Below are 17306 nucleotides of genomic sequence, written 5' to 3' on the forward strand. Positions count from 1 at the left end.
TAAAGAAGCACTTCCATCAAGGTTGTTATCTTCTTAGTATAATGCAATTATTATATAGCACTGTGTATTTACAATTGCTCATTTTTCCTTTCTACCCAGTAAATTATTCTTTTTTCTCTACACTATGTAGAAATAGGAAGTCTCTTGTCCCTGCATTTATCATTCCCATCTTCACCTCCTGACCCAGCTGCTCCCTTCTCCCCCTACCAGGGACTTTTACAGTGACTTATGACTCATACAGGGAAAATTGACCTCCTGTTTCTACATAGAGCATAGAAGGATTCAGCTAGTCAGTTTTTCACCATGTAATGTCATAGACCTAATGGGAAAGAGGAGAATTTACTGGGTAGAAAGGCAAAATGAGCAATTGTAAGTACACAGTGCTATATAATGTGGTGACTGCAATATATTAAGAAGATGACAATTTTGATGGGAGGAGTAGTGCTTCTTTAAAGGGAACCTGTTACCCCCCTCAGGCGTTTGTAACTAAAAGAGCCACCCTGTGCAGCACAAATGCTGCATTCTGACAAGGTGGCTCTATTAGTTATGATGCCTGCTCATGCTAAAATAATCACTTATAACATGTGCCCCCTCATACCGTGAAATGTTCCCGGAGGCGGGTCTTTCCTTGCTAATCAGCCGTCACTCCGGGTGACAGGTTCCCTTTAACAACCCAGTAGCCTGAATTAACTGTTCCCTGAACTTCAATACTGAGTTGTCTGAACTTCCTCCATTTCCCTGTGAATCCGGTGTTATCCTTGAATCTCCTATTTGATCATCTGTTGCTGCCTCTAATGTATCATGTTTCTGGCAACTTGCTAATTGAACTGGCAGCTCTGGGTATTCCTTGTTAGGTGGCAGATGCTCTTTTCATTCTTTCGTAACACTATACAATCAAAAGTATGTGGATGATTGCACTTTTATGAGCTTGTTGGACATCTATTTCCAATACCATGGGTGTTGGTATAGAGTTTGACTTCCATTTGCAGTTACAACAGCTGCCATTCTCCTGGGAAGGTTTTCAACAAGATATTACAGACTGTCTTTGGGATTTAAGGCATTTCAAGCAAAAGTGCATTTGTGAGGTCATTTATTGATGGGTAAAAAGAAGGCCTGGCTTGAAATTAATGCAATTCTTCGATGGGGATAAAGGAGTTGTCAGGGCAAAAAGAAAAATTTTCAATGGGCTTTAATCTGTAGCTGTAATGGTCAGGTGACTTCAGTAGTGCGCCATCGGAAAAACATGACATGTTGCTCAAGTCACCAAACTGCTGCAGTCAATCACAGACTACAGATGTTGTGCTGTTGGTGGAATGATGGAATGTCCTCTACCTGCGTCATTCCAGTCCAAGGAGCAGCCCACGCTAGATACAGGCAAGTGACGGTAGGTGCGCATCAATTAGTCTTTTTTTTTTGCAGGTTTGAGCCCATGGGAAACTTTTCTTTCTGCCTCAATAATCCCTTTAAGGTTAGGGCGCTGTGCAGACACTCAAGTTTGTTGACCGCAAACTTATCATACCATACCTATGTGCACAGAAGCACAAGTATGTGGAAATAAGAAAGGACTTTTACACAAATTTGGACTGTTGTTTAAGAGACTTTTGCATCTTGTAACATTAACAACCCTTAACATTATCCCTCCTCTTCTAAATTTTACAGCAGGCTCTAATGCATTCTTGGAGGTAGGATGTCCATCAGACAGCCAGATAGTGAAATGTGAGGTGTCATGCATTTGGCATTGCACATAGTGATGCGTAGGTGACTATTTTTATGGGCCACATGCATTAGCGATCTTAGATGCTTCCGGTTAGCAGCATTATCACTAAAGGTTCCCTTACAGGTCAGAGTTACCGTATTTTTCGGATTATAAAATGCGCTGGATTATAAGACACTCTCTAAATTTTGAGGAGAAAAATAGGAATTTTTTTTTGTAATAAAATGGTGGTGCTTGTTATAATCTAAGCGTCTTATTGCTTACCGGTGGTGATGGCTGCGGTGAAGTGGGGTCCCAGGGTCGCTGCTGGAGGAGGCAGGAGTGGGGTTATGCTGCAGGCTGGGATAAGGGGGTGTTCCGATGTGTGGTTCCACCCAAATTCACATTTTCCCTATTAATTTTGCACACTATAGCTTTATTGCAAAGTTGTATAGTGTGACCTCAGTTGCATAACTATCCAGTGCCCCATCCTGGCATATATTTGTCCCCCGTACGGCCATTGTTATGTAATGTATAAAATAAAATAAACCATTATACTCATCAGGGGCTAACATAGAAGTCATGGGGATCCATATAAGAAGTATAATGCACCCCCATAGTCCTCCTTTTAGTATAATACACTCCCCATAGTCCCCATATAGTATTGTACACTCCTCAGTCCTCCATATGGTATAATACATTCCTCCATATATTAAAATGCACTTCTCATAGTGCTCCATATAGCATAATACACTCATCGTAGTGCTCCATATAGTATAATACACTCCTCAGTCCTCCATTTAGTATTATGCACTCCACATAGTCCTCCATATATTAAAATACACTGCTCAGTCCTCCATATAGTATAATATACTCCTCATAGTGCTCCATATAGTATAATGCACCGCCATCGTCCTCCATGTCGTACAATTCACTTCCCATAGTATGATGCACCCTAGTTCTTCATATAGTATGATATATTCCCCATAGTCCTCAAATCAGTATAATGCTGCCCACATATAGTATAATATAGCCACCCCACAAAGTATACTGCAGCCCTGCCATAGAATATAATGCAGCCCCCCTCAGTGTAATGTAGCCCCTCCATACAGGGGCAGTGAGGAAGACACAAGCAAATGGTGACTAGGGGGCAGGGGAGAAGGACACAAGGGGGCTAGGGGAGACAGGCACAAGGGTAACATAGGGGGGCTAGGGAACAAGGAAGACAGGCACAAGGGGACACATGGGGGTTAGGAGGCAGGGGAGAAGGTTATAAGGGGACTAGTGGGCAAGGGAGACTGACACAAGTGAGACTGGCAGAAGGGGACACACAGGGACTAGTTGGCCAGGGAGACTGACAATGGGACACACAGGGACTAATGGGCAAGGGAGACTGGCACACGGGGACAAGTGACACAAGCATAAGGGGACAAGGGAGACAGGCGCAAAGGGACACACAGGGACTAGTGGGCAAGGGACACTGACACAAGGCTACACACGCGGACAAGGGATACAAGCACAAGGGGACACATAGGGACTAGGAGGAAGGGGAAAAGGGCACAATGGGACACACGGGGACTAAGGAGCAAGGGAGATGGGCACAAGAGGACACAAGGGGACAGAATAGATAGGGACGCAAGGGCTGCAAGGGGGCAGAGAAAGACAGGGGAAGACTTGGGAGGAGGGAAGAAGGGGGCACAGGGATTACAAGGACAGGGTAGATGGAGAACACACGGTGAGAAAGGGGAGAGGGGAGACTTGAGAGCAGGTCAGATGAGTCACACGGGGACAAGGGGCAGGGAATGCATGGGGGGTGCAGGAGGACTCAGGGCATGGGAGATGGGGAGCATTGGGGGACCAGGGGAGGAGGAACAAGGTGTGTACAGGGGGCCCAGAGGAGCACAATGACCTACTAGGACATGGGGCATGGGAGAGCAGGGAGGAAATGGGGCTGGTGTCACAGGGGGGCAGGGACGCTGGGGGCAGAGACGGCGACACACGGGCAGCAGGCACACCTCACTCTTGCCGATCCCGTACACCTCCATGTTCATCCCTGGATCCTCTACATGGCTGAGCCTCTGCAGTTTCCCCCTCCTGGGCGGCTCGGTCCACGTGCCCCCACTAGCTCCAGAGCCACCTGTTCCTGGTCCCAGCAGTAGCCACAGGCTTTGCCAATATGGTGGCCACCATCACCTGTGCAGATGCTGCACTGCCTGGGCCCCGCACACAGCGGGTGCGCGATGAAGTGATGTCATCATGCACCCGCAGTGTCAGAGGCAGAGGGGAATGATGGGAGAGGGAGCATCAGCTGATGCTCTCTCCTCCATCATTGCTTTGAACTGTACCGGCATCATAGTCGCAGGTATAGTTCACTGCGGCGGCTGCGACAGGGGGAGTCGTGTGCCTCTGACCTGTCAGGCCCCTGACTTGCCAGACCCGGTGTGCTCTGCTTTACGGCCGGCGCTGACACAGTGCAGGGAAGCTGACGCCGGGGGACAGACACCAGAATGTAAGTATGTACTGTTTGTTTAACTTTTACAATGGTAACCAGGGTAAACATTGGGTTACTAAGCGCGGCCCTGTGCTTAGTAACCCGATGTTTACCCTGGTTACCAGTGAACACATCGCTGGATCGGCATCACACACGCCGATTCAGCGATGACAGCGGGTGATCAGCGACCAAAAAAAAGGTCCTGATCATTCCCAGCGACCAACGATCTCCCAGCAGGGGCCTGATCGTTGGTCGCTGTCACGCATAATGATTTCGTTAACGATATCGTTGCTACGTCACAAAAGCTGACCCAGGGGCGGTCTGGTGCGGTTCGGGTCCGATAGGTGTCACAGGTCTGGGTCCTCATCTTCATGACGTCCTCTTCCTTGCTTCTGTTGCGGCTCTTGCGCAGGCCTACTTATCTGCCCTGTTGAGGGCAGAGCAAAGTACTGCAGTGCGCAGGCGCAGGGAAAGGTCAGAGAGGCCCAGCACCTGAGCACTGCAGTACTTTATGCTGCCCTCAACAGGGCAAATCAGTACGCCTGGACAGGAGCTGCAACAGAAGCAAGGAGGATGTTTTTGTTATCTTTTTTGCTGTAGATAAGCCCCTGATGGCAGTGGCCGCAGTTTATAGGGCCAAAATGAGGTGACAGATTCCCTTTGAAGGGAATCTGTCACCACATGTGACCTATCTAAACTATTACAATGGGCAGACAGGCTATAGACTGCTGATAATTAGGGACATGCGAACCCGGACACATTTCCATGGGAAACCTGTGCTACAGTTCGGGTCCAGGGCCTGTAAAAGCATACAATTAATAATAAACATTATAATTATATTTACCTGTCTAGTGACGCGTCCTCCCGTCCCGCTGTCTCCAGGCCACATCTGCTTCCGGGGCCGCTCATTAACTTCCGGTGGTATTCACTGCACTCTGAAGTCTTCGGCTTTTTCTGACAGAATTCGTGCGGTGATGTCAGAGTTCACCTGAGTTCATGGCTCGGGCCATGAACAGGGGTGAACCCTGACATCACCGCACGAACACTGCCGACGCCGGATGAAAATTGTCGAGCAGTGGAGTGAATAACCCGGAAGTAGATGCGGCCAGGAGACAGCGAGGCGGGAGGACGTGTTGCTGGACTGGTAAGTATAATTATGTTTATTATTAATTTTATGCTTTGTTTTACAGCCCCCCGCCCCATCCCATATCTGTAAAGTCCAGGCTCAGGGTTCGGACGCAAGTTCACGTCAGTTCCGGCCCCGAGCTCGAACTTTACAAAAAAATACCCGGGTGATCCCGCCAATCCCGATCATTGGAGGGTTCGCCCATCACTACTGATAAATCCTCTCTGTGTGTCTCATATCAGTTGTGTTGGTGCTGCGAAATCATCTTTTATCACTATATATAAATGACCTCTTCAGGTCTCTGGGGAAGATGGTGCCTGGAGATATCTCTGCCTCCAGAGATTATTTTACATATAAGGGGGAATTGTGATGTGTAATTGTTACCAGTGTGATGCCTCTCTCTACTCTCCTGATCTCACTGCAGAGCTGTGTGTGATTATACCTGACACGTCTGCAGATTTCTCTCAGCTTCCAGCTCACAAGCAGACAGGGTTGCAAGATTGTTGCAATACAGCAGAGCTGAGAGAGAAGCAAAAAGTGTTCTTGCAAGAAGACAAGGTTCATTTCTCCTGTTCTATGTTAGTTACTTGTCTCACTGGTAACTCAACCTTCATGCAAAATAAGCTCTGGAGGCAGAGTTACCTTCCAGCCAACATCCTACCCAGAACTTGGAATAGATAATGTATATAAAGTGATAGAATATTATTTATCAACATCAAGGCATGTGATATGAGATAAACAAGGAGGGCTGCTTTCAGCAGTCTATAGCCTGTATGCTCATATTAATAGTTTAGATAGGTCAAATGCGGAGACAGACTCCCTTTAAAGCCAAAATCCATGGAACATCTGAAATGTATGTGCTACTGCAGTAGCTCCGGCTACCTTGCAGCATGCAGAAGTGTAAAGGCTGCTCACTGTACTGTTGGTGGGGTCCAGTAGAGGGGGATAGACTCAGTAACACTTAATATTAACCCCCTTCACTACCTTGGAATTTTCCATTTTTGCATTTCCATTTTTTGCTCCCCTTCTTCCCAGAGCCATAACTTCTTTATTTTTCCATCAATATGGCCATGTGAGGGCTTGTTTTTTACAGGACGAGTTGTACTTGTGAACAACACCATTGATTTTACCATATGGTTTACTAGACAACAGGAAAAAAATCCAAGTACTGTGAAATTGCAAAAAAAGTGCAATTCTACATTTTTTTGTGTGTTCTCGTTAAGAGACTTGAAGTTGTGGTCATCTGATTGCTTGTGCTACGCATAGCAGAGCTATAGCAGAGTGGATGGGTTTTATAGAAATCTCACATCTTCTGTTCTTTTTTTTAAAACTCAGCATTCACTGACATGTGATGCGTCCTTTAAATCCGCAACATGATAATTTCTCTTGTGTGTCCACTGAGTTTTATGTGCAGATTTTTCCCATAGACACATTAGATGCGAAAAATCAACAACAACAAAAAACAAGCAACATGTAGTTTTAGTGCGTATGTATTCTGCACATAACTAGATCAATAAAGTTTTGTCAAAGCAAAACACCACTAAGGGCTTGTTTCCACTTGCGAGAAACACGTCCGTGTCTCTCATGTGATATCCAAGCTCTGGCGCCGGCACTTGGGAGCGGAGCGTGCGGCTCCATGTGTTGCTATGTGGCCGCACGCTCCGCTCTGGAGTGCCGGCGCCACAGCTTGGTTTTCACATGCGAGACACGGACGTGTTTCTCGCAAGTGGAAACAAGCCCTAAGTGTCAAAAACAAAGTAGCTCTGTTTAAACCATGACCTACCAAAAGGATAAAAACCGCGGCGTCAAAAATATGGTAAAAAAAAAGCATAACAAAATGCAGTGAAAAAACGCATGTAACTTAATTTACTTAATTACGTTCAGAAATTTATATTTCAGAAACACAATAGCGCTATGTACAAAATATGCGAAGAGTATATCCAGAGAAGTGAATGTAGCATGTAGACGGAACTCAACTATGCAGGGCGAGACCCTGTACATTTGCTGTGCTATAATCGGTTATGATTTTCTACATTATATTGCATGTCTTCACATTTTGGCACACGTTCTCATAAAATGTATCGGAAAAAATAAAATTCAAAATGGCACAAAATGTAATACATATGCCTAATAATATCCATTATCTGATGTTATAATTATTAACATTAACATAAAAACCTACTAAACTGAATGTAATGTGGTGCTGCAGACCCAGAGGCCATAAAACCATAATTTAAATAACTTTGCTCATAGGTGATCTGTAAAACTCCTTAGCTATTTAAGTTGCCTCTAGGTGATAAACAGGGAATACCTATCATGAAAGCAGACAATCATGGAAAGTGCGAAACCTAGATATTTATGTATAATATAATATTCCCATGCATATACATGAAAATATAAGGTTGTTATAGAAAGGAAAGAAAGACTCCGAGGGCTGCTAACTTTCAAACATGTCACAGAAATCCATAATGGCTTTTGTCTGTAATTACTTACAGTGGAGGCTTTATTATGCCTCATCCTATAATATTACATTGTGTTTTATAACCATTTATACATAATGGCACATTACGTGTTAGCAATCTGGACTGCAAATGTGTTGGCAATCATCTGTAGATGACTTTTTTTTATGCATTTTACTTACACTGATAGATTGCAGGTTTGACAACTTTATTCTTTAGTTTTTCTGGACAGCCAACATTTTTACTGATGAATTGGAAAACCACAACAAACCATTATAATAAAGTGGTTGTCCCCTTTAAAAAAAATATTTTTTTTCTCATAAGCTCAGTTACCTCGAAACATAAAAAGTGAGCTTTATTAACTCCTTCTGGGTCTGCTTTTTCTTTGGCTGCAAAGGTGATGTCACATTAACAGCGCAACATCCAATAACTAAGCTCAGCTGCTTGTGCCATTTACAGCAGAGACACAGTGCTGGACCTAAAGAGGGTAAGCTCGGCTTGCTTTGATTTTTTTACAGGTAACCGAACCTATGGGAAATGTTTTTTTTTAAAGGGGACAACCCCTTTAAGTGATACGCGTCCACAGGACACAATTTTCATTTGGAGACATTAGCTGCATTCAGTGGGAACGGTAAAACGATGATTATTATAATCAAAATAATCAGTACACTTTTCACCAGCTTCAAGTAAGAAATCACAAATATATCATTTTTTTACTGATGGGGAATAAAGTGATCTATTTTTATGGACTGTGCATAAAATTCTGTAGGGTTAACAGCCCTGATAAGATAAATCAAATAATCATCACAATAGAGCCCAGCAGAAAAGCTTTTCCCCAAGTTGAGTGTTCATGTATATGGGGTGTCAGGAGAAAAAACTGACAACAGATTGAGCATTTTTCCAAAAGCTATCTAAGGCCGGTTTCACACGTCAGTGGCTCCGGTACGTGAGGTGACAGTTTCCTCACGTACCGGAGACACTGACTCACGTAGACACATTGAAATCAATGTGTCTCTGCACATGTCAGCGTGTTTTCACGGACCGTGTGTCCGTGTGCAAAACACGGAGACATGTCAGTGTTCGCGGGAGCGCACGGATTACACGGACCCATTAAAGTCAATGGGTCCGTGTAAAACACGTACCGCACACGGACAGCGTCCGTGTGCAGTCCGTGTGCCGTGCAGGAGACAGCGCTACTGTAAGCGCTGTCCCCCCCACGTGGTGCTGAAGCCGCCATTCATATCTTCTCTCCAGCAGCGTTCGCTGGAAAGAAGATATGAAAAATCCTTTTTTTTTGTTTTTTCTTGTTTTAAGTAAAGATACATGTCCCCACCCCCCTCCCACTCCCTGTGCGCCCGCCCGCTGGTAATAAAATACTCACCCGGCTTCCTTGCAGCGTCCTCTCAGCGCCAGCTTCTCCTGTATGAGCGGTCACGTTGTGCCGCCGATTACAGTCATGAATATGCGGCTCCACCTCCCATAGGGGTGGAGCCGCATATTCATGACTGTAATGAGCGGCACCACGTGACCGCTCATACAGGAGAAGGTGCGGCGAGGAGAGGACGCTGCGAGGGAGCCGGGTGAGTATTTTATTACCAGCGGGCGGGCGCACAGGGGGTGGGGACATGGATCTTTATTTAAAACAAGAAAAAACAAAAAAAAAGGATTTTTCATATCTTCTTTCCAGCGAACGCTGCTGGAGAGAAGATATGAATGGCGGCTTCAGCACCAGATGCAGGGGACAGCGCTTATCTCTAGCGCTGTCTCCTGCACGCTCCGTGTGGTACCCAGTCGGCACACGGGCGGCACACGTGTACCACACGGATGGCCCATGTGAGCTCACGGACACACGGACACGGATAATTCCGGTACCGATTTTTCCGGTACCGGAATTATCTGGACGTGTGAGACTGGCCTTAGGTGTAGAGGCATCTTAAAGAGAACTCTTCACTCAGTGTCACATAAAACAGAGGCAGAACAAATTTGTACAAAAAAATAATATAGGGGTCATGCACAAAATAGACAGGGATCATATAAAAAAAAGATGCAGAAAAGACTATATGAGAGCACCCGTCATAATATAAAATGCAAAATTTAATTAGAGATAATATATAAAAACAAAAAATGAAATACAGCTGAACCAAGTGATGGCGCACGTTACAAAAGAGGGAGTATAAGGTACTCCCAAAGGCTGGTTTCACACGTCAGTGGCTCCGGTACGTGTGGTGACAGTTTCCTCACGTATCGGAGACAATGACTCATGTAGACACATTAAAATAAATGTGTCTCTGCACATGTCAGCGTGTTTTCACGGACCGTGTGTCCGTTTGCAAAACACGGAGACATGTCAGTGTTCGTGGGAGCGTACGGATCACACGGACCCATTAAAGTCAATAGGTCCGTATAAACACGTACCGCACACGGACGCTGTCCATTTGCCATCCATGTGCCGCCTGAGGACCACAAGAAACAGCGCTACAGTAAGTGCTGTCCCCTGTGTGTGGTGCTGAAGCTGCCATTCATCCCTTCTGTCCTGCTCAGCTGAAAGCAGCGCTCGCAGGAGAGAAGGGATGAAAGATCAAAATTTTTGGGGTCACCTAACACCCCTTTCCACCCCCCTTGCGCCCGCCCGCTTGCAGAGAAATACTCACCCAGCTCCTGCGATGCTTCCTCTCAGCGCCACAGCTTGTCCTGTGTGAGCGTCACTTGGTACCGCTCATTACAGTGATGAATATGCGGCTCACTCCTATGGGAGGTGGAGCCGCATATTCATCACTGTAATGAGCAGTACCACGTGACTGCTCACACAGGACAAGCTGCCGGTGCTGAGAGGAGGCATTGCAGGAGCTGGGTGAGTATTTCTCTGTTAGGGGGCATGCGCGTGAGGGGTGGGGAGGGGTGGGAGGCATTAGATGACCCCCAAACTTTATTTTTAACAAAAAAGTGCTGCTTTCAGCCGAGCAGGACAGAAGGGATGAAAGCCGGCTTCAGCACCACATGCAGGGGACAGCGCTGTCTCTCCTGCATGGTCCGTGTGGTCCTCAGGAGGCACTCGGGCGGCACACGGCTGCCGCATGTGTGCCACACTGATGTGCCACGTGAGCACACGGACACACGGACAACTCCGGTAACGATTTCTCCGGTACCGGAATTATCTGGACGTGTGACACTGGCCCAAAGTGTAGTCTCAGAGAATTGTTATATTGCAAACTGCCCAAAGAAAGTAAATCTACAATAAGCTTAATCAAAGTTCAATGCAAATGTCACAGCAGCACCTTAGATATAAAGCACTGCTATGATCTGGTGGCCTAGGAGCAGCATGTGACGTACTCTGGAGAAGGTGGTACCTGTATTGACCGCAGACCCTGAACTTAGCACCGCAACTAGAAGTAGCCGAGGGATGTACCTAACACTCCCTAGACACCTCGACACCGCCTAAGGACTAACTTCCCCTAAAGATAGAAACGGGAAAACTATCTTGCCTCAGAGAAAATCCCCAAAGGATAGACAGCCCCCCACAAATATTGACTGTGAGAGGAGACGGAAATGACATACGCAGACTGAAAATCAGGATTTAGCAAAGGAGGCCTTTCTAGCTAAAAAGAAAGAATAGGACAGAGTACTATGCGGTCAGTATTAAAACACTAGAAAATATCCACCACAGAAAATTCAAATCTCCACATCTGACTAAAGACATGGAGGGTATATCTGCATCTCCAGAGATACAGCTTGGCTGCAAAAAATCCTTACACAGACAAAGCTGGACAAGACAAAACATGTAAATGCACAGAACTATAAGGCTCACAGCATGTGGACAGCAAAAACAAAGCCAGAACTTATCTTTGTTGAAAAGAACAGCAAAACAGGAGAGACCAGTCAGGGATGTGAATCCTCCAAAAACAATGGACAACTGGCACTGACTAAAGGATCAAGCACGACTAAAATAGCCCAGTCCAAATTGCAATAAGTGGGCACACCTGATACATGCTGCGATCCAAAGACAGCAGCACTACCACTCATAACCACCGGAGGGAGCCCAAGAGCAGAATTCACAACAAAGCACATAATATATTCACAAATACATATATTTTATTATTATTATTATACATTTTTATAGCGCCATTTATTCCATGGCGCTTTACATGTGAATACGGGGCAAATATAGACAAATACATTAAACATGAGCAGATAACAAGGCACACAAGTACATAAGGAGGGAGGACCCTGCCTGCGAGGGCTCACAGTCTGCAGGGGATGGGTGAGGATACACTAGGAGAGGGAAGAGCTGGCTGTGCGGCTGTTCAGTAGGTTGAGGATCACTGCAGGCTGTAGGCTTGTCAGAAGAGATGAGTCTTCAGGTTCTTTTTGAAGGTTTCTATGAGTCTGATGTGTTGGGGTAGAGAGTTCCAGAGTATGGGGGAAGCACGGGAGAAGTCTTGGATGCGGTTATGGGAAGAAGAGATGAGAGGGGAGTAGAGAAGGAGGTATTGAGAGGATCGGAGGTTGCGTGTAGGTAGGTACCGGGAGACCATGTCACAGATGTATGGAGGAGACAGGTTGTGGATGGCTTTGTATGTCAGTGTGAGGGTTTTGAACTGGAGTCTCTGGGCGATAGGAAGCCAGTGAAGGGCTTGACACAGGGGAGAGGCTGGGGAATAGCGGGGGGACAGGTGGATTAGTCGGGCAGCAGAGTGTAGGATGGATTGGAGTGGTGCCAGAGTGCTAGAGGGGAGTCCAGAGAGTAGGAGGTTGCAGTAGTCGAGGCGGGAGATGATTAGGGCATGCACTAGCATTTTTGCAGTGTTGTGGTCGAGGAAAGCACAGATCCGGGAAATATTTTTGAGTTTGAGACGACAGGAGGAGGCAAGGGCTTGGATATGTGGCTTGAAAGAGAGGGCAGAGTCGAGGATCACCCCGAGGCACCGGGCGTGTGGGACTGGGGATAGTGAGCAGCCATTGACATTGATGGATAGGTCTGGTGGAGGGGTAGAGTGAGATGGGGGAAAGATGATGAATTCTGTTTTGTCCATGTTCAGTTGTAGAAAGCGAGCAGAAAAGAAGGCTGAAATGGCAGACAGACAGTGCGGGATTTTGGTAAGTAAGGAGGAGAGGTCAGGTCCGCAGAGGTAGATCTGCGTGTCATCAGCGTAGAGATGGTACTGCAAACCGTGGGATTCTATGAGCTGTCCCAGGCCAGATAGAAGAGTAAATATACATCAGTGTGCTAATATACAGTAGTATAAGTAAATGGTAAAGTGCTGGAGTGCATGAGACAGGTAAATGATCAGACTTAGGCCGGGGTCACACTTGTGAGTGCAATGCAAGAAACTCGCGCAAGTGTCTCGCCTCTATACTTGGTACTGCTGCTGGCATTCGGGACCGGAGTGTGCGGGTGCATGTATTTTTATGCAGCTGAACGCTCCGATCCCAAGTGCTGGCGGCAGTGCCGAGTATTGATATGAAAGACTTGCGCGAGTTTCTCGCATTGCACTCGCAAGTGTGACCCTGGCCTTATAAGCACAGTGTGCTATTAGATAAGATAAGGTGCATGTGCAAAGGGCATGAAGTAAAGTCAGGAAAATATTTTTACCTGAAAAATAAAACAAGCTGCCAAGTCTCCAACTCGCGTTTCGGTGCTTGCCTTCTTCCAAGGGGGCGTGATTAGTGAACAACAGGAGGTGATGTTAAATAGGGGCCTGAACCAATCACAAACGTGTTGCTAAGGTGACGTATACACTGATAAGTGAGTGGCGCACGAGTGAGTGCCCTGCCTTCCCGGTCACATCCCTCAAATGGCGTGATGGTGACGCCACAAGCACATGACTGCAGAGCCCCACCCACATGTATCACGTGAGCGGGACACCCAGACACAAGCGAACAGTGGCAACATAGAGACGCCACAGAGCATGCGAGCAGGGAGGGAGGCAAACTCACATGCACACCAGAACACAGAGGAAGCTCGAAGTATTATACATCATGGAAAATTGCTAAGCTGTAGATGCTATGGGTAGAAGGTTTATACCACACTGGTATAAGGTATAAGAATTCAGAATATATAAGAGAGGCTGGATAGATGCATAGAGGGAAAATAATATGTGAAAAAAGTGTATATAAGCCTAATGATGAAGTGATAGAAGAAAAAATGTTGAAGTGATGTGTAAGGCAATTATAGGTGACAAATGAATATAACTCAAAATATGTAAAGAGATGTAGAAAGATACAATAGAGTGTACAGTGATAAAGGGAACCTACATAAATCCCAGGATTTATGTAGGTCTAAGGGGTAAGGTTTCTCCTTTTGGAGAGTGACATACCAGCTCTGGCTTGTCATGGTAAGGAGACTTATTTGCCGTGCAATGCTCCTCTGGAAAATTTAATATGGAAATTGCCCCTTCAGAGAAAAAGAGTACTTGAACTCCATAGCGCCACCTGTTGGAAGTAGCGATCCTACAAGTCACAATCAATCCTTTAACGAGTCTTGCAATATGACTTAGGATAAAAGCCAAATCAATATCTCAATTCGCAGACACGGTGTTTCGGGCTGTTGGCTCTCGTCAGTGCAAAGCATGAGAACTGATTTGGCTATGTGAGAGGCTCTGGACTGAGGTCTAAGGGGTAAGGTTTCTCCTTGTGGAGAGTGACATACCAGCTCTGGCTTGTCAAGGTAAAGAGGCTTATTCGCCATGCAATGCTCCTCTGGGAAATTTAATATGCAAATTGCCTCTTCAGAGAAAAAGAGGACTTGAACTCTATAGCGCCACCAACAGGTGGCGCTATAGAGTTCAAGTCCTCTTTTTCTCTGAAGAGGCAATTTGCATATAGGATTTATGTAGGATCCCTTTAATACTGTACATGAGTGTTCCCCAACTCTGGTCCTCAAGAGTAACCAACAGGTCATGCTTTCAGGATTTCCTTAGTGTTACACAGGTGATGGGATTTTTGGTCGTTCAGCTGATGCACGTATCACCTGTGTAATGCTAAGGAAATCCTGAAAACATGACCTGTTGGTGGCTCTTGAGGACCGGAGTTGGGGAACACTGCGGCACACTCTCCTGTTATCTTTCTACATATCTTTACATATTTTGAGTTATATTCATTTGTCACCTATAGTTGCCTTACACATCACTTCAACATTTTTAATTCGTATCACACGTGAAGAAACCTTTTCTTGGATACCTTTTTCTGGTATGTGGGTGAGTCACATCACTCCTCTTGGTTTCATTGGAGCGCAAGTACTGTAATGCAAAGGTGAAGCACAAGATCTGGAGCATCTCTCTCCACTTCTGAGATGACTGCGGGCTGGAATTTTCAGGCTGGGAAGGTCCAATAACCATGGACCTTCCCAGCTTGATAGTATCAGCTCACAGCTGTTTGCTTTACCTTTGCTGGTTACCAAAAATAGGGGGAGGACCCTACGTAATTTGTTTCATTTATTTATTATCTTAATACATGTATGGTAAGCCACAGATGGTGTAGGGATGTCACATTTTATGTAATTCGGGTTCTGGACGAATTGACATCTGTGCTGCCAGAAAGAAACGGAGATGTCTAAATGTGGGTGACATGGAAACAGTCAGTGTGAACCATGGATATGTGCGCAGCACCATATATTATAATGGATGTGCATGTGTAAGGGTCTCTGGTATGTGTGAAAACTGTCATAACATGCACCAGAGACATTGATGCGTGAAGGGGGCATAAGACATGCTACAAATATCTCATAGATGGTTATCATGTTAATACATATCTGGAAACCACACCTATGTTGAGATCAGGGGTCCTCTGATACCTGTCTAACCTGGTTAGCTGGCCAACAGTGGCTACGTTTGTATGCAGATTAAATGGAGAGGGGTCTCTTTCCATTCACTTTTATAGGAGATAGGAAACAGCTGAGCCCACTTGTATATTTTTTCCTTGGATGCGGTGATCAGCTGGGACTCCTATTGCCAATATAAGAGTAGGGTCAAAGGATTGTTTTGTCCACATCCAAGAAAAACGGACCGATTCTTCTGATCTGACTCTGATCAGAGTTTGATCAGGGTGTCATCAGTTCTTCTCAGATGTGCAGAGAAAAAAAAAAAGGTTCCCCACCTTCTCCATCCAGTCTGTGAAAATCAGACCGCACTTGGATGTCGTAGCAGTATTTTTTTTTTCACAAAGACTTGTATTGTCGATTTTGATCCAACACTTCGATCAAAATAGGACATACCTCTGACTTTTTCCATGGACCTCTTGGTCCGAGAAAAAAATTGGGCGTTGTACACAACCCATTAGACTATCATAGGTACAAGTACTATCTGTGAGAACCACAAATAGCACTCGTTTGAGAAAATCGATCGTGTGCATGAGCCCTACGTGCAAGTCTCAGAAGTTAGGTCCATATCTTGTAGACAATTATGAAATATCGTTTATGTATATACCAAATGTGCTTGCGATGCGAATATCCTTTTAGATTCACCTGTAGGGTAGAAAAGTCAAACATAAAAGTGCGCTAATATCAATTATTTTTGTGAAGATGGAAGGCTCGTAAAAGGTTAGTTCTGTCTGGTCTTCTGTTTCGAGTCACATTATTTTGGATAACATTAATATGGAGTATACAAGTTTCTGTATCATTAGATTCCTGATTACAAGAAGCTATCATATTGATGTGTGTATAAAATAGAAAAATACTTTTAATGAAAAAACAAATTTACTTTGCTTTAAAACCACATTATCACATCACATGGGAATAATTTATTCCTTTTTTTAAGCATAATGATGCCTTCCTGTTTGTCTAAAGATACTTGGAATCACCTTCTTTACACAACCAAGTGTTAAGGTTATTACTACCTGGCATCCCTTAGTGTATCATAACCTGTTTGAAAACAGATGGCTCAGCTTAAAAGTATGTTTGCTTTAATGTCAGCTACAATCTGGATGTGTTAGGAAATATATTATTGTGTCATCTGATTATTATTGCTTTCGGCAGTCTATGTCATTTAAAGGGAAAGTGAGGGTCATTTATAAAAGTGGAGAATATGAGAATATCTATAGTGTACATGCAATTTGAACAGTACTTAGTCTTGACTGACTGAATCATTTTTCATGGGAGGGTCCCAGTGGTCACAGACTATTTTGGGCATATTCTTTTCATTGTATGCCCATCTGGGTCATTTATGGCATTCTGATACGGTGGGTCCCAGCTCTATTGCTCAGCATAGTAAATAGTACATGGAAGAAAGCAGAATCACAACAGAATTTAAAGCTTTAGAAGGAAGCTGCCATTAGAAAATGGCCTATGGTTTATACTGTATTTTTGTTTTTCAAAATTTTAACTGTTTTTTTATAAAAAAAAAAAAAGAAAGAAAACAAATAAAATAAGTAATCTTTCAATTGTCACACTGACCTCTAGGGCTTTTTTTAGACTTATACTTCCAAACTTTTCAGGAAGAGTTTTCAGCAAGGCTCCATTTTGTTAGAGGCAGGATTACAACTAGAGTTGAGCGAATTTCTTCGGGTCCCCGCTTATCCGGCAAGCTATAGCACTTGCCGTATAAA

The sequence above is a fragment of the Ranitomeya imitator genome, chromosome 2, assembly GCF_032444005.1.
Source record: "Ranitomeya imitator isolate aRanImi1 chromosome 2, aRanImi1.pri, whole genome shotgun sequence".
Lineage (NCBI taxonomy): Eukaryota > Metazoa > Chordata > Amphibia > Anura > Dendrobatidae > Ranitomeya > Ranitomeya imitator.